This window comes from Lissotriton vulgaris, unplaced genomic scaffold (genome assembly GCF_964263255.1).
Source record: "Lissotriton vulgaris unplaced genomic scaffold, aLisVul1.2 SCAFFOLD_5169, whole genome shotgun sequence".
Taxonomy (NCBI): Eukaryota; Metazoa; Chordata; class Amphibia; order Caudata; family Salamandridae; genus Lissotriton; species Lissotriton vulgaris.
Genome location: NW_028252296.1, coordinates 17,155 through 41,482, shown reverse-complemented (window position 1 = coordinate 41,482; position 24,328 = coordinate 17,155). Strand labels below are relative to the sequence as shown.

The following is a 24,328-nucleotide window of genomic DNA, read 5'->3' as shown; positions in this document are numbered from 1 at the left end:
CTCATATTGTTATTATATAGATTGAAATACCCAAAATTGTGGATTTATAAAACTTTTTTAATTACTTTTTTTCTCTCTCAAATGTTATTTTGCTTTTTATCACCTTTTTTTTAAATTCACTATATATACAACTTTTTACAATAATTTATACAAGTTTCTAAACATCAATATATTCCTAATCACCAGAATTGATAATCCCAGCACTAAAGCATAGATCAACAATTGATTATTATAGTCAAACACAAAACTGAATCCAACGCGTTTCGGCGAGTTGCCTTCATCAGGAGTTCTGTATTTTCAATTGCTGGTATGATACTATAATGGTAGAAAATACTCAGTTAATTTTTCTTAAAAAACATGACAATCTATATTACACAACATGCGACAGAACTTATATCTTTGTTTCACTAGTTCTCTTAACTTTGTAAATAATTCATGAGCACCCTCTCCTAACACCGCTAGCTCTCTACCACAAGAACCCAATAGCTCTATGTGTACACTTTATTATCTACATATTTACAATCTTTATGTACATTTCATTGTCAGTATATTTACAGTTTTTATTTACATATGTACATATATATCATTAAACATTCTCTTTATGGATGCGTTTTTTTTCTTCTATACCAACACTCTAATCCAAAACCATGTTCCAGATAGTTGTAAATGTCTGCAGATAGTTCCCCAAATTTTGGCTCAATACATCAACCACTGGTAGGAAAAAAAAAAATTCATACCTGAGGTACCCCCATATTTTATTTCACATCTTGGTAGCTGCTACTACACCCGCGCAGGATCATACAATCAGGGACCGTCATATACCTATTTTTAGAACGTGATGCAGCGTTGAGCCATCAGACCTGCTGTAGTTGACACCCCACAACAGGTATTATTGGTAAAGCCTCCGGGCACATGTCTTCATTATATAAACAGATAGATACCTTACACACTCAAATCTTGCTGTACCTTTTCTTGCCACAGATTTTACCCTTGTCCAAGATCCCTTCGTCGGAAACCCATTTTTGCTGACACGTAATTTGTGTATACATTCCTAGTAGATACCTCAGGTATGAATTTTTTTTTTTCCTACCAGTGGTTGATGTATTGAGCCAAAATTTGGGGAACTATCTGCAGACATTTACAACTATCTGGAACATGGTTTTGGATTAGAGTGTTGGTATAGAAGAAAAAAAACGCATCCATAAAGAGAATGTTTAATGATATATATGTACATATGTAAATAAAAACTGTAAATATACTGACAATGAAATGTACATAAAGATTGTAAATATGTAGATAATAAAGTGTACATATAGAGCTATTGGGTTCTTGTGGTAGAGAGCTAGCGGTGTTAGGAGAGGGTGCTCATGAATTATTTACAAAGTTAAGAGAACTAGTGAAACAAAGATATAAGTTCTGTCGCATGTTGTGTAATATAGATTGTCATGTTTTTTAAGAAAAATTAACTGAGTATTTTCTACCATTATAGTATCATACCAGCAATTGAAAATACAGAACTCCTGATGAAGGCAACTCGCCGAAACGCGTTGGATTCAGTTTTGTGTTTGACTATAATAATCAATTGTTGATCTATGCTTTAGTGCTGGGATTATCAATTCTGGTGATTAGGAATATATTGATGTTTAGAAACTTGTATAAATTATTGTAAAAAGTTGTATATATAGTGAATTTAAAAAAAAGGTGATAAAAAGCAAAATAACATTTGAGAGAGAAAAAAAGTAATTAAAAAAGTTTTATAAATCCACAATTTTGGGTATTTCAATCTATATAATAACAATATGAGATAGAGTTCTAGAAATACACACATAACCCGGTGTTCAAGTGTGCATGCACACCTATGCCATGTGACAGACAGACATGCCCTAAGGGCATGTCTGTGTGCCACATGGCACACATGCCTGTATTTGGGGTGCTAGAGGGTGTCAAAGTGACACCCCCTGCACCCTTGCTGGAATTGGTATTTACCGAATCGGTAAATACCGATTCGGTAATGCCCATTGATTCCTATGGGCTTCAATGCCCATAGGAATCAATGGGCATTACCGAATCGGTATTTACCGATTCGGTAAATACCGATTTTTACAGAATCGGTAATTCAATTACCGATTTTACCTCAATCTCCCCCCTTCTATTTACCGATTCATAAATACTGAATCGGTAAAATTAGGTATTTATGAATCGGTAAAAAAGAATTACCTACATCTGGCCCTAAATTACTACCAACCATAGCATACGGCAGTGAGGCATTAATGGGGAAGGATGCTGAACTAATAAACAATGTTCTTTCAAAGACATACAAATCTCTTTTTTATCTTCCAAACAATGCATCACCAGCACAAATTAGATTGGAATTCGGTTTAAATAATCAATATTTTGCACGAAAAGGCCTGTTTATCAAAACCTGGTATCGGATAGAAAACGACCATGATAATCATATAGCTCAGTTACTTTGGCAAGAAATAAATAATAATATGAAGTCATCGGCATGGAAGTATCTTAATGAAGCAATAGAAGAGTTTGTAATCATGCCAATTTGGAATAACACGATAACCAATGGATCGTTTAAAAAAATAGTAAATCGAACAACAAACCACCTATCACTTGTACATGATAAAGATACTCTTGCAAAAAGAAAGCATTCATGGTCGGTAATTAATGGATACCCAAAAAAGAAAGTACAAGAATACTTGGAAATCCCCTGGTCTGAAAAAAGTAAACAATGTCTCCTAAAAGGGAGATTTGGAATTCTACCGGGCCTTAGTCACCTCCCCCGTGGAAAAAACTAAGAGTAACACATTATGTAGACTTTGCAAAGCTGGAGAAGAGAATATTGTCCACCTCTTATGTATTTGTCCAGGACTCTGTAATGAAAGACGCACATCACTTAAATTGCATTTTAATATACGTAGAATAAGGACATGCAGGCAGGCACTGAAAATTTGTCCTCACTCAAATGATATATTCATAAACGCTGCCTTCATAAGGTTCTTAATGCTAGTAATTAAAAAATTGGGAGAATAAATTATAAAATATGAGCTTAATGAAATTTTAACAAACTTTTTTTAGGATGTAACTGCTTTTAATGTATCTTTTTTTATATTTGGTAATATTGTAAGATTTTAAATAATCAAACAATAAAGAATGTATTATTAAAAATGTATTATTAAAAAAAAAGTGGCATAAATTGAAAGGCAATGCTGAGACTCTGTTGGAAAATGTACAGGATGTGTCTAGTATATATAATTTTGACATTGGAGACACTGAAGTTTTGAGAACTGTGATAGATTTGGGTACTACGGAAGAAGATGGAGTTAAATCCATGAGTACAACACAACTGTGCGCTGAACTTGATATCTGCATTGATACAGCTGCCAATACAAATTTTAAATCCAAATCTAATTTTGTCCCCATTCCCCAAGCTATCAAGTCCCTCATGGAAGATGACAGGATTGTCATATGGTCCGGGATGCCCGCCACCACTTCCAACACCAATCCCAATGGTAGGAGACAGACTCAGTTTGAACTTTTGGAAGGCAGGGGGGCCTCGCGACCCCCCCGGACGTATTTATTAAAATATGAAACAAAATGTAAAACTTTAAATTAAAAACGTTTCATTTATCGTGTACAAAATTCAACTTTCATTACACTTGATGAAGACAGGTATCCAGGCTAACCTTAACAAATCTCTAATACAAAGATTTTCCTAACCGAGTCTAACATCATGACATCATGCATTGCATACGAATTTTGTACATCCTATCGTTAGGGGCCAACGGCAAGGTCTTACCCGGTGTCAGATCCCTATCGCCAAATTTCCGCCCTCACGTGTGAGTGGCGCATGCGCAGAGGGCTTTTCCCTCGTAGCCAACCGTAACTTCCCTTGTCATGGGGGCCCCCTTCCACTCGGCGCCATCTTAAGGTCGTCCGAGTTCCCGTGCGATGTAACTATAAGAAGGACAGCGTGGACTCCCCCCCTTTCCCCGCACTCTCTTCCGCTGCAGCGGATATCCGGCCCCCAGGAAATTCGTGGGAGGGGCATATAGCCGTCTCCCCCTGGGAGGGGCCTATGGCCGTCACCCCCTGGGCGATCCCATCCGTAAAGGGTGCCGCCCCTGTGGGAGGGGCCAATGGGCACCTCCCCCCGGGAGTTCCCATCCATAATAGGTGGCGCCCACACTAGGGACCTTGAAATCACTGCTCACCGATCATGACCTTACCGCCACAGGCCAGATAGTTGACCGACAATCTGGCCCCCCCACAACTCCTATGGGTCATGTGTCCTCAATCCCACTAGCCAAGCTATCATGTCTCCTATCAATATGTCATTCCCCACCCTGGACAGGTGTACCCCATCATCTGAATAACAGTGGCCCCCCCAGATGCACCCATGAGGTATAGTTTGAAGGTGGTTAGATCGAAACAATTTCTCCATTTTATTGTTGACCCTCTTTACCGAATGGTTCAACACTGTCGTGGACAACCCACCCCTCCATACCTTCCTCGGAATCATGTGTGACCAAGCTATTGTGCACCACGGGAGTGTCTTTGCTAACCAACTAACTGCTGAAAGTATGTGTTCGATTAAAGCCCGTCTGCCCAACCTCACCAAGCCATTGCCCCCAATGTGCACTATGACTACTGATGGCGGTGACCTGTGCCACCCTAACAATTCTTCGACAAAACTTTGCAGTCGGTCAATACACAAACCGCCCTTCCCATGGAAGGACACCCTGAAACCATATTCCTCAGATGTGTGAATCGCATCACCTGCCCTGAATATGTCCGCGGCCTGTCTCACGTATGAGTGGCCCACGACCCAGACCACTCGTCTTCCATTCCTTGCTCCTGAAGTGGTGGTTTGTTGATACTGGGCCGGTCCCAATTTCCGCCCTGCGTCACAGGCTCGTGAAACTGTAATCCAAACAAAAGACAACAAGCGTGAGTGCACTTCTTCAGTAAATTACAACATGTGCAACCACACGTAACGTTTGAAACAGTTTGAAGACCAGCGCCCCAACTGTTTAACATTGTCTGCCTGCAGACCCCCGGCCGTCGCTTCTGTAGCGGCCCCTATCCTGAATGAATGAGTTCCAAAATCACTCGGGTTCAAGCCCGCAGCTGCAATCATGATCGCCAGCACCCTCTGTAACTGAAACTTTGTTAACGGGGTGCCGTCAGCATGCCGCAGCAAGGACCCCCCACGTCGTCACCCTTTGTTTTAGGTAGGCCTCAACGTGCATCACTGGACAACAGGGACTACCCGGAGCGCGCTGCAACATAATGCTACTCCTCTGGGCCTTCTGGTCTGTCTTTGACCTGGCAATCGTGATCAGCAGGGAATACCCCCTCACTTGCGTGTGGTCCCTGCGCAGTCCCCCCTCGGTATCCCTTTTATTGACAGCCACTAGTTGGCCTACCCGCAGGGCCCCATAGAATGCCAGTGCAAATGCTGCCCAGAATAGGACAACCTCACTAGGTGAGGAGCATGTCTCCTCTAGTTTAGCCAGCAAGGCGGTCAACCTGTCAAATCCTATTGGATGCCTGGTATCCTTTTTGCGCCTTCTAGCTGCCGCCAGCCGCGCAGCGCCTTTCTGACTATAAAGGAGCCTGTCGGGTCCCTGATCCCTTGGAGCTGAGCCATAAACGATATGGCGGCCTTATACCGACTGGCGGTTGCCGCCGACCGGCCCTCCTCATGAAGTGCCACTAAAAATTGGGTAAAGGACCCCTCCTGACCACATCTATGCTCCCTTGCAGGGCCCAAAAAGGCGCAGTACGAGCGGAATGCCCCTTCATAAGCTTTTCTTGTCCTGGGCACTAAACTGGCTGCCACGAAGTTTTGTAGTCCGTGGCGCCGATTTGCCATAATGCTTCGGGAACTGGCGCTGCCACTAGCTCCGCTGAGGGTAAACGATCCCTGAATGCCTGCATTTTGAAACGAGAGAGCGCATCAGCTGCATTATTCAGTACTCCCGGCATATGTTTTGCCCTGAATTGTACATTTAGCTTCAAGCATTTCAACACAATTTCTTTCAACAATCGCAATATCCACTTGCAGCGTGCTGCCTGCTGGTTAATGCACTCAACCACAGTCATGTTATCAGACCAGAATATCACTGAGCGGTTTCGGAACTCTTCTGGCCAGGCCGACAACGCTACCCAGATGGGTAATACCTCTAGGAAACCAATGTTGCTCGTCAAGCCACTTGCTTCCCACCATGCTGGCCATTTCTGGGCCGACCATCGGTTACCAAGGATCGCTCCAAACCCCACACTGCCCGCAGAGTCGGTCCATAAACCTAATTCTGCTGACGAGGCCGGGGCTTTGCTCCAGACTAACCGGCCATTGAAATCCGCCAGGAATGCCAGCCAAATGAGCATGTCCTGGCGAACCTCTGCCGACAGCCTCGTACGATGGTGCCCTTCTTTGAGGCCAACCATGGCCTGGGCAATGGATCGGGAGAAAGGGCAAGCCATCGGTATAACCCTCAGTGCAAAATTCAGTTGTCCCACTGTTTGCTGTAGTTGATGCAGTGTCACCTTGTCGTTCCGAAGACATTGTAGCAAGGAGGCCCTGAATTTGGCGATCTTCTCCGCCGGCAGACGGAAGCAACCCCCCACGGAGTCTAGTTCAATACCCAGAAACTCCAGGGAGGTAGTTGGACCCACTGTCTTACCTGGCGCCAACGGAACCCCGAAACCCCACATGAGCACGCAGAATTCCTGCAATGCCCGTGCACAGTCCCGAGAGCCCACCGGGCCGAGAAACAGGAAATCATCGAGATAATGCATCACATGTTGGTGCCCTGAGGCCTTCGAGAATGCCCACTCCAGAAATGAGCTAAACATTTCGAAATAGGCTCAAGAAATTGAACAACCCATCGGCATGCACATATCCATGTAGTACTTCCCCTGAATTGCGAAACCCAACAAGTGCTGATCCTGGGGATGCACCGGTAGTAACCTAAATGCAGATTCAATATCCGATTTTGCTAACAATGCACCGGGGCCTAGGCGATTCAACATGACCACTGCGTCATCAAATGATGCATACCTCACACTGCAAATGCCTGCATCGATTGCCTCATTCACGGAAGCCTCCCTTGGTGCAGATAGATTATGAATGAGCCTGAATTCGTCTGGCTCCTTCTTGGGAACTACCCCTAATGGGGCACACACAAAATTGGCCTTTGGTATTTCTTCAAACGGTCCTGCAACCCGCCCCAAGCGAACCTCTTTTGCAATTTTTGTGGCGACCACCCTCGGGTTGTGCGTAACGGACAGTTGCTTTCTGCATAAGGGGGCCCCCTGAAAATCACCCGTCGGGATCCTGAAGCCATACGAGAAGCCATCTCGCAGGATCCCGGCGGACACATGATCAGGGTATTTGTTCAGCCAGGGAGTCAAAGCCAAAATACCCACGGGCGATTGTTTAGTCATCCGAGGCACCGTGTCAATCTTGCTTGGTACCCCCTTTTCCCCCAGTAACATTGCCTCTGGATCGGCAGCTAGTTTCGGGGTGGGAGGTGTTACCACAACCTGCGCAGGCATGCCTAAACCTGCACGTTTCCTGCGGCCTACTACACGTTAAAACCCCAACATACCCCTTGCTTATTCCCATTCCCGCCCAATCTAGACTGAGTCTCTCCCCCGTGGGCTGGTCAAAAGGGCTGTGGATGTTTCTGCTGAAAAGCCCTGAAACCATTCACACTCGACCCTGTTCCTCCCGCCGAGCCCGGCGTGAACTGCGCATGCCAAGATACAGTGTCCAAACAATCCCAAGTCAGAGATTCATTAAACTCTTTCGCCTTCCTAAACAACACATCGTACCCTTTTCATGCGTCCCTTCCATATTTCTCATGGAAGCTCGTGATCCTGCTCTGGTAGCAAGCAAGGTCTCTCAACAATTCTGGTGTTCGCTCACCCATAATTACTACAAACACAGAAAAAGCCCTGATCCAGTTCATCATAGACTCCTCCACCATGAATTCTGCCATTTTTGCCCTCCATTCACTGGGGTGCCACAAATCTTTCTGGGTTTTGGCATATTCTAATTCACGATTGTCCGTCAACAATGAAAACATATTAATGTATTTGTTTGCCCACACCATCTTTTTCGTGGCCATCGGAACATGTTGTGCCGGGCATTCCCGCCTTGAAGGTACAGCGCCCTCCCCCATTATTGGGAGCGACCTCTTACCATTTTCTGTCATACCTCCGGTCGTGTCCGTCGCCTTATTCTGGTTCTCGACCGCGGCCGTGTTCGCCACCTGCAGAGGAATAGAAGGCATGTTCCCTGCCCCAGAGCCCCTTGCTGCCTGAGCTGGTCGATAATTTGCCTAGCCTCCTCAGCTGGATCTTCCGCAGCCGCGGATCCCCCCGCTCCCTTCTTCAACCAAGGCAATACCGCCGCTAGATGCATCGCCAGTTCGGGGGGTACCTGTTCCTTATCCAGTGGTGTGATAATCACAGGGATTGGCAATCCCCCATCTGGTGGGGGCACCGGGCTGGCTGCTGGGGTTACTGGGACCAGCAGAACTTCCATCGGGACCGGGACCTCGCTAGAACCCCCTTTCCCTTTCTTCTTTTTCCCTGTGTCCCCCCCTGGAGTAACGTTTGGCAAAGCAGGCCCCACAATCCTCTTAGGTCTCCCTGAGGGCCCCACCTGAGCTTCCACTTTCTTCGGGAGCTGCGACCCAATCGGTCCACTTTACCAAATTTCCTGTCCATCGCCGACACTTGGTTTACCAGTGTGCGAAGCATCCGTTCCATCTCGGAGCTCTTCTCATTCTTATTTCCAGGCATATCCGACGTTCTGTGCAGGTCCTCGGATCCCAGATACACCTCGATGACTGAAACAGAAAAAACAACCATTACCACGTTCAAAAAACTGCTGCTTGTTCCCTTGAGGGCTCACGAGCGACGAGTGGTGCAGCCTTCAGAGCGCGGGAACAAGAGGACGCCTGCCTGGACCCCCGCGCCTTTTAACTTTCAGCGGGGAGGCGGGCGGCATCCCCCTCCCGCCCAGAAGTGCACGGACTTCCGGGCGGGTATTAGGACTACCCTCTTAGGCGGCGGGGGCATGCTCCAACCACGCCACTTTGGGCATACCGGCTGGGGACACGTCCCCGCCTGCAAAGGTTCCAAGGCGGTCGGGGCACCCAGCCATACGTTCGGGGTAACTGAGAGGTCTCCCCTTTCCATCCGTCTAGCTGATAAGGGGGGGAACATTGTCATCCTCGATAGAGAACAGTACATAGAGGAAGCAGAGAGGCAATTGTCTGATGAGATGGTTTATGAATCTATTGATGCAGATAGGTAAAATGAAAGTATTACCATCTCGTAGGACCTCCTGTTTGAATGGAAAGAGAGGGGGGTGCTCACGTGGGAGGAGTTCTGTTATCTTAAATGTGACTATCCGGTCCTCCCTGTTCTCTACCTCTTACTCAAGATACACAAAGATGCCACTAGACCACCAGGGAGACCAATAGTATCATCACGAGGTAGTGTAGCAGAGTGTGTGTCGAAATATATTGACCATTTCCTGAGGGAGTATGTTATCAATTTAGATAGCTATGTACGAGATACCAAAGACTTTTTGAAAAAGATAGAGAACATGGAATGGGATGCAGACTCTTTACTTATCACTCTTGACGTGCAGAGTCTGTAGACCATCATTGACCACAAACAAGGTCTGGAGGCATGCAGTTATTTCCTCAGGGAGAGACATATTAGGTGTCATGAACACACACAGAAGATACTAGGCATGGTGGAATACTGCTTGGAAATAATATCTTTTTGTTCAATGGCAAATTGTTTCGGCAGGTAAACGGTTCAGTCATGGGCTCGTGTTTTTCTCCAAGTTTTGCGAATTTGTTTTAGAGAAGCTGGGAGAAAACCATAAAACCATACGAGCGGATCCTAATCTACAACAAGAGTTTATAAATGTGTCGATGTGGCTTCGCTATATCGACAATTTGTTCATTGTATGGAAGGGTACGGCTGACGAAGTCGATAAGTTCATTACCAAACTGAACCAAAATGATAGGAATATTGTCCTCACTGGCACCAAGAGCAAAGTCAGCATTGAGTATCTTGATGTTAAATTGGAAATCAAGCACAATAAAGTGCATACTTCCCTGCATCGAAAACCACCGCCGGTAACAGTATCCTACATGCCCTAAGCAGTCACCCCAAAAGACTCAAGTGGAGTATCCCTTGTGGGGAACTGCTGAGGGCAAAACGGAATTGCAATACTGCTCAGGCTTATTCCCTGGAGAGTAACATCATCCTGGACAGATTCAGAGAGAGGGGTTACCCTAATTGGGTGCTCAAAACTGCAAGAGAGAGAGCCAATAAAGTAGAGAGAGCTGAAACTATTGCAGAAAAAGAAACTGACATCGCAAATGGTAATGACACCACCAGGTTAATACTCACATATAGTTCAGACACCCAGGCCATTAAGAAAATGATCTAAAAAAACTGGGGAATACTCAAAACTGATACCATAATTGGCAATGATATCTCTAAAAGACCTAGCATTACGTATCACCGTGGCAGAAGCTTCAGGGATATGCTGGATCAGAGTGACATCACTCCATATCCTGCCACTAACATACAGGGCCTTGAGGGATTCTTTCCATGTGGCCATTGCAAGGCCTGTGCCAATAGCAGGTCTTGCAAACAGGTCACTTAAAATGGGATTACCAAAAACATCACACAGTTACTCATGTGTAGCTCTACATTTGTAATATATGCTATTATTTGCACATACAACAAATGGTACATTGGTAGCACTACGTGGTGCATGGCAAAAAAACGTATTCTTGAGCACACCAGGGCGATCACAAACTTCGACCCTAAATAGCCTGTTGCACGACATTTTAGGGAACAACATTACTCTAATGTCAGAGATCTTAGTTACACAATTTTGGAACAAGTTGTCAAAAACCCCAGGGGAGGTAATAGGGTCCTTATGTTGAGACAGAGGGAGTCAAAGTTAATCATAGACTTCCAAACTAAGGCACCTGGAGCACTAAATCAGGATGAAGAGCTCTCAATTCATTTGAAGCATTGGTACTTTCTAGTCAATATACATTCCGCAGGATCCTCATTTCCTTTGTATTTCTAGTTCTGTGTTCAATTATATTTTTAAATGTTTATTAGGTATCGTCATCCTCAAGTGACAGATCATTGTTTTATTTCTTATGTCTTTTTCTATCTTTTGCAGGAGGACAAGAAGGGGACCACGTCATCTATACTCACTGTACACGGGATTTCTCCCCTTCTTCTTCTCCTTTCTCACGAGCACTTGAACGTTATATATATATATATGGATGTATGTCGTTACAACGCATACTTTTACTCCGCATACCATTACAACGCGGTATTTACAACGCATACCGCTACAACGCATAGCGCTTTGGGGTGCTGGATAGTGGTAAGTATAATTTACTATTCTAACTCCATTCCCCGTGGACCCTAGGGAAGGTGTTGGATAGTAAATTAAACGTACCTCTTATCCTAGAGCGCCCCCCAGCGCAATGCGTTGTAACGGTATGCGTTGTAATGCCTGCGTTGTAGTGGTAGTGCGGAGTAAAAAATGCGTTGTAACAGGTGCATACCCTACACAACATCTTAACACTTTCTGCGGCGTGCAATATATACAAAGGTTTAGGAAGTTGTTTGTGTCATAGGTTGGTTGCCATGGTGAATCCCCTCCCACTGATGGTCATGGAAAAGGTATGTTTCGTACAGCGTGTGATATACCACGTTACATATAGTCTTTGTTTCAATTTAAATTCAATGTTCATCAGAAATGTAAAACATAAGTATGCCCTTCTATACTAATATAATAAAGAGAGAGCCCAAACCTTTGAGGCGGGTAATCTCAGGAACCACAGCACCAATCACAACACCCAATACAGCATTGGAAAGAGCAGTTGCAGTAGAAGGACATAGGCAATGCAAACGCCCACCATATAATTTAAAAGTTAAAAGAACCGTGCCAGCAAAGTAGTCCCTTGTGGGCGTGTCTGCGTTGTGCTGTGGGCATGTGCTGGGGGCGTGACAAATGCTGGGGGCGTGTGGTACATTCTGCCCTTCATGCCATGTCTCATATCGTGAGCTGTGGGCATGTACTGGGGGCGTGGGCGTGTGCGGGGCGCGGGATTACGGGGAAAAAAAAGCAAGCGTTGTGCCCAATATTTCATTCTTTTTCTTCCCAGGTTCTGTACATTCCAGCTCCGGGTGTCCACCCTGCTCCCTTTAAATACCCTTGCACCCCATAATCATAACCCACCCTTACTCCTTAAAATACCCCAACACTAACCCATCTTAACCCTATAAATATACCCTGTACCCCAAAACCCAAACCTAGACCTGAACCCTTAAAATACCCCTGTACCCCAAAACCCAAACCTACCCCATAACCCTAAAATACCCCTGTACCCCAAAACCAAACCTAGCCATGAACCATAAAAATAACCCTGAACCCCAAAACCCAAACCTACCCCTGAACCCTAAAAATACCCCTGTTCCCTGAATCCCAAACCTATCCCTGAACCCTTAAAATAACCCTGTACCCCAAAACCCAAACCTACCCCTGAACCCTATAAATACCCCTATACCCCAAATCCCAAACCTAGCCCTTAATCCTAAAAATACCCCTGTACCCCAAAACCCATACCTATCATTAAACCCTAAAACTACCCCTGTACCCCATAACCCAAAACTATATCTGAACCCTTAAAATACCCAAACACCCCAAAACATATACCTCAGTACCCCAAAACATATACCCCTATACCCATACTTACCTTATCCAAACGTTAAAAAAAACATGCTTTTACCTTTCATGCATTTACAACGAATTTCGTTGTAAATGTATGCGTGGTAAAAGTATATAAAATGTAATGCCATGCGTTATAATGGCATTGTGGAGTCATGGTACTTTCGTAATGAAAGTATGCGGAGTGATGGTATGTGGAAAGAAAGTTGCGGAAAAATGGGTGTTTACCATCCCCCGGTAAGTACATTGGTGGCACGACGGGCCACATCTCCAGCAACATACTCATATTTTTCACCACCGATTTGAAAAATGCACATGTCTATCTCATTGATGGCCAGCACCGACATACACTTTTAGACACACCTCCCGCCACAAGTTCTAGAATTGCGAACTTTAGAGCTGGGGAGCTACGTTCGAATCTCAGTATCAGCTCAACATCCTGTAATTCCAGGCAAATTGCTTTGTCTCCCCGTGCCTACCACAAATGAATGTGTTCCTCTGTAATATAAATTGTGCTCATGCCATGTTGTCGAGTTCGCGCTATATAATATTGCAAGGAAAAATAAAGTAGGGAAACTCGAGGTCACACACTACTGAACGCGCACTCTTAAGTGCATCAGCAGTGCACTGTGAATCGGAGCATTTCACAGGCCTGTCACAGATAAGAATTACTATCAAAACGAAATCCTACAAAACAATATACTACTGGCCGGCAGCAATTCATACCTGGACAACGTCGGGACGGGCCGCTAGTCATTTTTTAATTATAAACATTTACGAGAAAGATCTTAAAATAATTACGACTGCAGTGATGGTATTTCTGTACCTGTGCAATTATATTCATTGCTGGTCTGACCATCCGCATTGGGGGAGGCGAAGAACAAGGCAATGGTGGTTTGTTTACATTTAAAGTGAATACATTCGTGCCTAATTATAAACAAAAAAAAAAACAAAAAAAACACAGTGAATGTGATGACTAAAGCAGTACTAAGCTAAACTGTGTAATTTATACGACCAATATGATTCTATGTCAGGACCGGAGGCTTCAGATTATGCTATATCTTCCTTCGCTTTATTAACATAAAACTCCACAGCAGCTTAGGAAAATATGTAAACAGTGAACAAAAAATGCTTTAAGTCCTAAAGCATTTGAAGGAACGTTTTAACAGTCCAAAACCACAACTCCCAAGAGCCTCTTGTGTATTGCTAGTTCATAGTCCTTCCATTATGTCCATCACAGCTAGAAAGCCAGCCCTCTCTTCCTCTTCCTCCTCTTTCTTCGCTGCTCCCGCAGCCAGATAAGTGCTTTTCATGTTTCCTTTTATGTGATTTTTACTGGTTGTATTGTATATACAATTGTTGGGGGCTCGTTACATGGTTTGCTTTCCCATTGCAGAGTCCCCGGTCGCGGGAACGTTCTATCCGTTCCTACGCGACTTTTCTTTTTCCCATTTGTGTGCGGTGACTGATAAAGCCGTCAGAGGGCGCCCACGCGTCTCGCCGGCTCTTTGGCGCGTCTCCTCAGTTACGGGAGCCGCGCTGAGGAGTCTGCCTGCGCCGGAGCCTGCCCTCGCTTACCCCTCAGACACCTGGTTTACTGGGTCTGTAACCCTTATTTCTGACGCCCCGCTGGGGTCTGTATTGCGGCGTTGACCGCGTGAAACGCCTTCAGGCGCCTTTTGTGCACCTCATTTACTGTGTGTGGCTTAGCGCGCTTGAGGGGTAGCAAGACTCCGTCCCGGTGAGGAGAGTCCGCGCGCTGGGGGGTCGGTGCAGCCGTACCTGCCACGCCTGTTGGCCCACAAGGTGATTGCAGTCAGTTTTGTCTGCCCATACTCGAGTGACCTCTCGATTAACACCCTCCTGGGTGCCTGTAGGGTTGTTTCTGTGAGTTCATAATGGAAGGGGAGTATGATGAGGAGCCCTATTCATACCTACAGGACGTTGAGTTCTACCAAGCGGTGGATAGCTCCATTTACCGCTGTGTGACGGAGGTGGTGGGGCCCATGGAAGACCACCTCTCCGCACGCATTGTGGAGGAATGCGCGAAGTTAGCGTCCGCGCATTTGGGGCCGGCTACCGACCCCCCAGGGACGTCGAGCGGGTTGCTGTCCGCACCGAAGAAATCCTGCAGAGAAGGCCCGTCCTCGGAGGCCCAGGGGGTGGACAGGGGCGCCTTTGAGCATCTTCATGACGCCTTTTTGGCGAAAGCAACGGCTGCGCCCCCTACTCCCTTGGCGGACCCTGGTGCTTCGGGGGACATGTCAACGGCCCCCGCTTCCCCAGTGTACGACTCGCCGGACACTGATGACGACGGGGAGTCGGTACGCTCTTGGCGCCCATCGAGCTCAGCCAAGGAACTGCCGCGGGATGAATCGGGCATGTTGGACCCGGACGAGATTGTTCATCCGCGCTCCGCAGCTTGGACACCGGGTGAGACGGTGGCAAAGTTTGTGGCGGGTCGGCTACGCAAGCCACTGGAAAAGGAGGCCAGAGGTTGTCTGCGAGGGGAGTGTCCTCGACCGACTTTGGAAGGTAAGGTGGCTATGACCCCTGAGTTGGATGCGAAGATGGCCACCTTCTTGGCAAAATTTATGAAGGATCCCAGATAAGGTATTGATCGGTCCTGGCGATCCTGTGAGGATAAGTTGCTGGATGCAGTTGGGCCTGCCACGAAGATCCTCGACATGGCGGAGGAGGCGAAGGCGAATGGCACAGTCATTTCCCCGGAGGTGCTTTCCAATTGGGCACATCGGGTTATTGTGTTCCTGGGCAATGCCAATTGCGCTCTATCCACTGAACGCAGGCGTTCCTTGTTGATTAAATTGGACCCTAAGTTGGGGGATCTGGCCTCGTCGGAGGCGGGTGCGGTGGCCCAGGGAGGCCTCTTCGGCGAGCCCTTTATCAGAGAGCTGGGCAAGTTCGTGTCCACGTTTACATCGCTGGACAAGGCACAGTCCAGCATCAAACGCGTTTTTCACCAGCGTTTCTCCGGAGGGGCCGGTCGCGGCAGGGGCCACGCGACCGGCCGTGGCCAGCAGGCCAATAATAGAGGGCAAGGCTCCGGCAGAGGCCAGTACCAGACCTCTGCAAACTTTAATAATTTCTACCCCACCAGAGGGCAACGCTTCGGCGGCAGAGGATTCAGGAAGAATTCCGGACAAGGAAATACCTCCGGTAAGTGTACTTTGTTTAGATCAAGTTCCGATAGGAGGGAGGTTGGCAGCCTTTTACGGGGAGTGGGAGTTGCTCACTGCCGGCGCTTGGGTCTTGCAAACCATACGTGGGTTCCACATAGAGTTCTACGACCAACCCACGCAAGCAGTATCCCCACGTCCAATGGTGTTTTCAGAGTCCGACGCGCGTTTCATAGACGGAGAGGTCTCGGAACTGTTCCGCAAAGGGGCCATCCGTCTATCAACGCGCCACCCCAACGGTTTTCTCAGCAATGTCTTCCTAGTGGACAAGACAGATGGGGGCAAGAGACCTGTGATCAATCTCAAAGAATTCAACGGGTGGTTGATCTATCGACACTTCAAGATGGAGGGTATCCACGTCCTTCGAGATGTACTCCTCCCTCGGGATTGGATGGTGAGGCTGCATCTCAAGGACGCCTATCTGGTCGTTCCTATCCATCCGCCGCATCGTCGTTTCCTTCAGTTTCTATGGAACGGCAGGGTGTTCGAGTTCACCGCGCTGCCGTTCGGTCTGTCATCGGCCCCCTGGTGCTTCACGAAGGTGCTCCATCCGGTGGTGGAGTTCCTCAGGGGTCATGGGGTGCGGATGTTGGTATACTTGGACGACATCCTCCTTATGGGACAGTGTCCAGTGATCTTGGCTGGACAGCTGCAACAGGCCGTGCACCTTCTTCAGAAGCTGGGATTCGTGATCAACGGCTTAAAGTCGGTTTTGATTCCCATTCAGAAGATTACCTTCCTGGGTTTCGTGGTAGACTCGGTGGAGGCGGTTCTAAGCCTTCCGGGACGGAAGATCGCGAAGATCTGACACCTGCTTCGGCAGACGATCACCAAGGATCGCACGTCTTTGCGGCATATCGCCAAGGTGGTAGGAATTCTGTCGTCCTCCATCCAAGCGATTTTTCCGGGGCCCCTACATTACAGGGCGCTGCAACGCCTCAAGGCTCAGCACCTCCGGAGAGGGATGAGCTACGATCCGTGGGTCCCTCTCATGGAAGAGGTGAAAGAGGAAAAGTCTTGGTGGCTATCTCACATTGAGGCGTGGAATGGTCGGGCGATCTTCGGGTCAGCCCCAGATCTAGTCATAGAATCCGATGCCAGCAGGTCGGGCTGGGGAGCTCGGTGCGGGGATTTCTCCACCGGCGGCGCCTGGTCTTCAGAAGAACAACGGTTACATATCAACTGTTTTGAGCTCCTGGCGGGCTCCTTCGCAGTCCGTTGTTGGACCAAGGATTCGGTCAAAGCCTGTGTTCTTCTGAGAATGGACAATGTTTCAGCGGTTCGTTATGTGAACCATCTAGGGGGTCCTCGTTCCCGCGCTCTGGCGGATTTGGCGAAGGACTTCTGGGACTACTGCCTGTCACGCCACATTGCTGTGACGGCGGAGTACCTACCGGGTCAGGCCAATCAAGTAGCGGATTGGCACTCCAGGTACCTCAGGGATGCCAGTCAGTGGAAACTGGATCCTGAAGTCTTCCGGTGGTTACAAGACCTCTGGGGTCCCTTCTCGGTGGACCTGTTCGCGTCCCGTCTCGACCACCAACTGCCACGTTTTTTCAGTTGGAGGCCGGACCCTCTGGCGGAAGCCACAGACGCCTTTCTGCAGGACTGGAGTCGGGAGAGTCCGTTTGCGTTCCCCCCGTTCTCCATGGTAGTGCGGACGGCGGCCCAGGTACGCCGCCAAGGAGCGGAGCTGGTGTTGGTTACGCCGCTCTGGAGGTCTCAAGTATGGTTTCCGGTTCTTCTGGAACTTTCTTGGGATTTTCCAATCCTACTCCCCCTGTTTCCTCTGCTCCTGACGAATCCGGATCAGGAACCGCATCCTCTCATCACGCGGGGCTCTCTCCGCCTCATGGCATGGAGGCTCTCAGGAGACGCTGGTCGCTCCCAGGCCTTTCGGGGTCGGCTGAGCACCTGCTCTCCAAAGCATGGGCCGATAGTACGACGAAGCGCTACAGATCCGCTTGGCTTAAGTGGATGCGTTGGTGTCTACGAAGGGATTTGGATCCCTTGGTCGCGGGCCTAGTTCCCGTGCTGAATTTCCTGGCTGACCTAGCCGACAGGGGCCTTGTCTACAGAACGATTAATGCGATTCGATCGGCGATTTCGGCAGGCCATGATAACATCGATGGCTCTCCGGTAGGGGAGCACCCTTTTGTTTGTCGGCTTCTGCGGGCTATTCGACTCACATTGCCTCCTGAGCCCAGGTATTCCGTCCTTTGGGACGTCAATTTGGTCCTGAACTTGTTGCTGTCATGGCCGGCCAACTCCTACCTGTCTCTTAAGGAGCTCTCGGCAAAGTTGGCCATGCTGTTATGTTTAGTTTCTTGTAGACGTGTGTCTGACGTGCGTGCTCTGGATATCTCAGCACGCATCTTTTCCCCGGATGGGGTTACTTTTACCGTGGGTCGACGCACTAAAACGTCGTCGCGATCCATTTCCTATCCAGCTTTTCTAGACACTCCTAAGTTGTGTGTTGTGCAATGCCTCAAAGCATATGAGGATTTAACTTTGGAATTGCGCCCCCCGGGCAAGCGTCAATTGTTGATTGCCTTGCGAAAGCCACACAAAGCTGTCTCCTCCCCCACTATTGCTAGGTGGGTGCGTTGGGTCATGCAAGAAGCAGGCATCAATACAAATCTTTTTGGAGCACACTCTGCCAGAGGGGCCATGGCCTCTAAAGCGTTCTCTGTGGGTGCTCGCTTGGAGGATCTAATGCGAGCTGCGGATTGGTCCTCGGATTCCACCTTTAAGAGGTATTATTTTAAACCCGTGGTGGATTTGGCCCAGTTGGTGGTAAGTAAGCTTTGAACTAGCATAATCTGAAGCCTCCGGTCCTGACATAGAATCGAAATTTGCCTAGCTTATGTAACAGTAAGTTTCAATTCTATTAAGGACACGGAGGCGAGGATTATCCCACCCAGGCTACACAGTGGTTTCTCTACCCGCCCGTATGGCAGTAAGTAAAGCGTTTTCCTTTACACGGTTTCTGTACTGTGCTAGTCGTTGAGTACTCCTTTGCCTTATTATTGCATTCCTATGCCACCTCGCTTACGCTGTCCCCTTTTTTCGACAGGCAACGAGGGTGCTAAGCAGGATCAATGAGGTGAATGCGTGATCTGCGCGAAGAAAGAGGAGGAAGAGGAAGAGAGGGCTGGCTTTCTAGCTGTGATGGACATAATGGAAGGACTATGGACTAGCAATACACAAGAGGCTCTTGGGAGTTGTGGTTTTGGACTGTTACAACGTTCCTTCAAATGCTTTAGGACTTAAAGCATTTTTTGTTCACTGTTTACATATTTTCCTAAGCTGCTGTGGAGTTTTATGTTAATAAAGCGAAGGAAGATATAGCATAATCTGAAGCCTCCGTGTCCTTAATAGAATTGAAACTTACCGTTACATAAGCTAGGCAAATTTCGATTCTCCCCCACAAGATGTTTGAAATAACAATGGTATATATACTTGTTGATCATGTATTGATGTGTATATTTTACCTGTGGTGTTCTTTTATCCGACTAATGTGACCTTGCTATTAATCCCTGCTTTTACCTGCTTTTACCTGATTTTTCTAGTCTTACTTGGTTTTATGCGACTGTTTTTACTTGGTTTTAGCCGGTTTTATGGGAACTCCATGTATATTATCTCAGTTTTATCACACAGTATTGTTATTATCTTATTGCACTATATCAGCATACTTGCACCAACCTCAATTGAGGCTCTGCTCCTGCACCAGATATCTGCACTACAGTCTTGTCTACTAATATCTGTTCTAAGAATCTTTTTTCAGTAAACAAAAAAATGCTATATGGTATATATATTACTTTCCCCACTAGATACATACCATTATTCCATCTTGGTTAAGTATAAGGTGTCTATTCCACATTTTATGCCTATAATTCAAACTCTGTGTACTCACATGTTCGGAACTTTTTGCTGCTATAACCTGTATTAATTTAAAACTTTAGCTATGATGTTTTTTAAAAAGCTATATTTTAATGTGTGACAATATGTACTTTAATCAGCACTTGCACTTTAACCTTAGTACCTTCACCTTTCTATGGCAGCTTTGCAGTTTAAACATGATCTTGTAATAGCAGGGTTGTAATGAATCCCATAGGTACTGCTACTCTCAGTATCTTGTAAGAGGCTTTAGCCACTTGGCATTATCATATGAAATCAAACTGCGTTTATTACATTATTACTTTAGTCTGTCCACAGTACAATGTGTTCTTGTATGTAATTTTAGTAATTACGATATTGTAATACTTATGTGGCTGCTAATAGTATGTTGTTTATGTCAACTGCTACAGGGGGAGGGGTTTAGTTTACAGCATGTCACTACTTAAGAGGTAGAACCACCTAAGCACGTCATGTGATCAAGACCGGGGCAACCCGATCGAAAAGCGTCATACAGTGGAACTTTTTTGCACAATAAAGCACTCATTTCATCCAAACTTCAAGTGATCTGTACCTGATTTTCCAACCGAGTGAAAGAGAAATATTGTTCAGGATTTGCATGTTCATATATATATTGTGATCAATTCCCCTGTGAGGGACGAAATGCATCATGGCGACCATGGTCTGTTGGTAGCAACAGGAATAAATAGCCAACAGTAAAATCCTTACCGGGTCTATGCTTTTTCTTCAGCCGAAAAAGCGAGCGAGATGGGAAGGAGTTGTTTTGCACATATATGTATGCTGTCTCACAAACTGCATTTTGGGAGTTGGAGTGTGCAACGAAGGGGCGTGTGATAGTAACTGGGACACTGCATTTTAAGAGACACACCTTTGATAAAGGCAAATGCTGAAACGCGTCAGGTGCCTCTGACTCATGATTACCTGTGCCAATTGAATTAAAGCACGCATATCCAGGAACCGGGTCTTGGCGCATTTCATGTTTGGCTGTTACTTGCGGGAATAGTTGTCTCCCATATTTGCCAAGACCGCCCTGTAGGGTTGGGGGTCCCCGTCGGCATCCTTTTCTTTGATATTTAAATTGGGGGACATGACCCACTTGCTCCGTCACATGCCTAAGGAATGCCGGCAATTTTTGTGACATGGAGTGAGGAAGGGAGCGGAGCGAGGTTGAGGCCTCGTTCAGAAGGTCCAGGACCCAGCGCTGATTTAAGATTATGTGGCAATTACGAGCATATGGAAATGCACCAGCTGTTCCCTACCGTTGTGATATACTCACCTGTTACATCGAGACCCAGAGACAGCAGACATTATACATCACAATGGTTATATTGAGAGTATGCTGTCTCCTGAACTGCATTTTGGGAGTTGGAGTGTGGCAACGAAGGGGCGTGTGATACTAACTGGGACACTGCATTTTAAGAGGACACACCTTTGATAAAGGCAAATGCTGAAACGCGTCAGGTGCCTCTGACAACTGCTTACCTGCGCCAATTAAATTAAAGCATGCATATCCAGGAACCGGGTCTTGGCTCATTTCTTGTATGAATTTTACTTGCGGGAATAGCTGTCTGCCGTATTTGCCAAGACCGCCCTGTATGGTTGGGGGTCCCCGTCGGCAGCCTTTTCTTAGATGTTTAAATTGGAGGACATGACCCGCTTGCTCCGTCACATGCCTAAGGAATGCCAGTGATTTTTGTGACATGGAGTGAGGAAGGGAGCAGAGCGAGGTTGAAGCCTCGTTGAGCAGGTCCTGGACCCAGCGCTGAATAGAGATTTTGTGGCAATTACGTGCATATGGAAATGCACCAGCTGTTCCCTACCGTTGTGACATACTCACCTGTTCCATCAAGCCACAGAGCCAGGAGACATTAAACATCCCGATGATCAACAAAGCGGTCTTTTTAATTTTAATGAAAAGCAAACAAACGCGTTTCGGCGTAAACCTTCGTCAGTGTCAATGACACTTGACACATTACCCAACTTAAAGCTCCGTTGTGGGAGTAAACATAGACAAGGGACTTCCCCAAATGTCGATTGTCGACGCCATCTTGTAAAAGATAAGGTCAAATACACATTATATGTATATGCACACCGTGCAGGACAATAGTACCGTGAATTGGTACAAATACAAAAAAAGTATGGGCATAAATAGATATATTTACAAAATGTAACAAAATCAAGCCGTGGATCGGCATGGGTCCCTTAACAGTCAATCTACCCCACTAGAAGCCATGTTTGAGTCAACAAGACATTGTATGAAAGCTATTACATAAAAATACAGAAAAAATGGTCATCAATTGCATATACATTCTATACATCATAAACTCGAAGGAGCAATCGAAAGGCAGCAATCTATATATATACTTGAAGATGAAGGATCACAAGAAAACAACTGCCAGCCAGGGCAAAAATCTGGATCTAAAAGGATACAATGAGTCACAAAGAAATTAAATATCCAAGAAAGAAGTGACTCAAACAGATAGATTCACCAAAGAACAAAAATATATTTCCACTACAACGTTTCAGCTTCCGCCTTCCTCAGGTAGTTTCAAAATGGTAAGCTCAGTGGCTGCTCAGATGACACAGCTGAATTTTCAAAAAGCATCATGAGTGAAGATTCCATTTGGAATGTGGAATCAATGCAGTCCTGAGAGTTCTTGAGATATGCAGTGATCAGGTTGTATTGTCAGTAATACATTATATATCGATACAAAAAGCCTTTAGGTTGAATTGAGAGATTGACAATTATTTTCTCTGCTGCAAGGAATTGAAGTTTGTATTTACAATGAATTTACCATTGCAGTTGCAAAAATACATGAGGAGTAATTAGTTGGAAAATCGTTATTGAGTTTTTTCCAAAGAGAATAATAATAACTATTTTTACAACATTATGAATTTTATATGATTTTACCATATTTATTCATCTTATAATTATTCAATTGTGATATTTGTATCGAATTTGCTAATTTGCACAGTTATTGAACAGTAGTATTTCTTCTATGTTTGTCTGGCAGATACTCTGTATTACCTATGCACTGTCACTCTAAATACTGATCATTGCCTACCGCAATTTTCCATGTGATCAAGCTTTATTGGAGGCGAAACGCGTAATGGCGGCTGGCTGGCTGAAAAAATAAAACCACCTTGAATTAGCACAGAATCTGGGTCTGCTTTCGTCATTTGTGCAGAAAACTTCGGCGGCTGCCTGGTTTAAGTGACGAGCTACGTGCATATTGAAGTACCGAAAATAACTTCCTAGGTACAAGCAGATCCCTCCTGGCTTGGGCAACGCGGCAGGAAGTGCAGCCTTTTCTGTTTACCCGGAAGAGGAAAACTACAAGCTCTGGTGAGGAGCAAGCTGCAAGAGCCCCAGGATACCGCTGAATGGTTTCCTGGACTGCTGATACCTACATTGTGCGTGCCTGTGGTCAGGCTTGAAGATTGGTAATTCAGCTGCAGTGACACGCAGGGCGGAGTACCCGGTAAGGAGTGTGCGGGCAGTCTGACGGGGGAAATTTGTTACTTGTCAGAGGCCACTTCAAGGTGCTGAGCAAGTGGTGCTCACAGACATAGTGCCGTAATGTTCGCGAACAGATTGCGGGAACGAGAGGAGGCGGCGGAAAACATGTTCTTGGATTCCCTGACTGGGGGATCTGGTTTGGCAGAACAGTACAGGCTACAACTGGGAGCCCCACCACTAGGGATATGTTCAAGAGACTTGAAAAGCTGATGCGCTCTGAACAATCCAAGTTGTGGGAGCACCAGTCCCTTTCCCGGTATCTACAAGTTGGGAGAGTGCCGCGAGGACTTCGCATCACCCTGGCTCCCAGCTACGATAAACCTGACCCAAAAATGTTGAGGGAATGGGCGGAACTAAATCTAGAGTCATCGAGCAAATTAATGGCGCTCCTGGTCAGATATGCAGAGAGTGAATGAGTGAAATTACAGGGTGAAATTGAGAAATTGGAAATCGAAATAACTGCTTTGGGAAATGATGATCAAATAATAAAGTTGCAAAATGAAATGTTGGCCAGACTGAAAAAGGAAGTAGAGTTGATTAAGAAAAGGAAAGCCTTTAAGTTCGAAAGGGACCGTCTGGATTACCTCAATGGTCAAATTTTCACCTTCGCCCGTTGATATGATGGGGTTAAAGCGAGGGTTAAAAATATGCAGAATAAAGGAACATGGGACTCAAGGACAATATCAGTTTCTGCATCACAGATTAGTTCAGCTGCGGAAAGTGAACCAGAAAGTGAACCTACAAATATGCAGTCATTAGGGTTTGCCAAACTTTCACTGGCCGAAGAGGTGGATTGTCTCTGTACAGATCGAAGGGACACCCTGCGCTCCCGTGCACCACCTGGAGGCCAAACCAAAGGTGCAATTTCAGGCGGGCCCAACA

General features: G+C 46.3%; 1 long non-coding RNA gene across 1 annotated transcript; it reads left to right on the top strand.

Annotated features, from left to right (window-relative positions):
• Positions 1-793: 793 nt before the first annotated feature.
• LOC147662602 (uncharacterized) lies at positions 794-1,727 on the top strand. The gene is made up of 3 exons (XR_015305535.1): positions 794-886; positions 982-1,067; positions 1,490-1,727. It is a non-coding gene; the product is annotated as an uncharacterized LOC147662602 (long non-coding RNA).
• Positions 1,728-24,328: the final 22,601 nt, after the last annotated feature.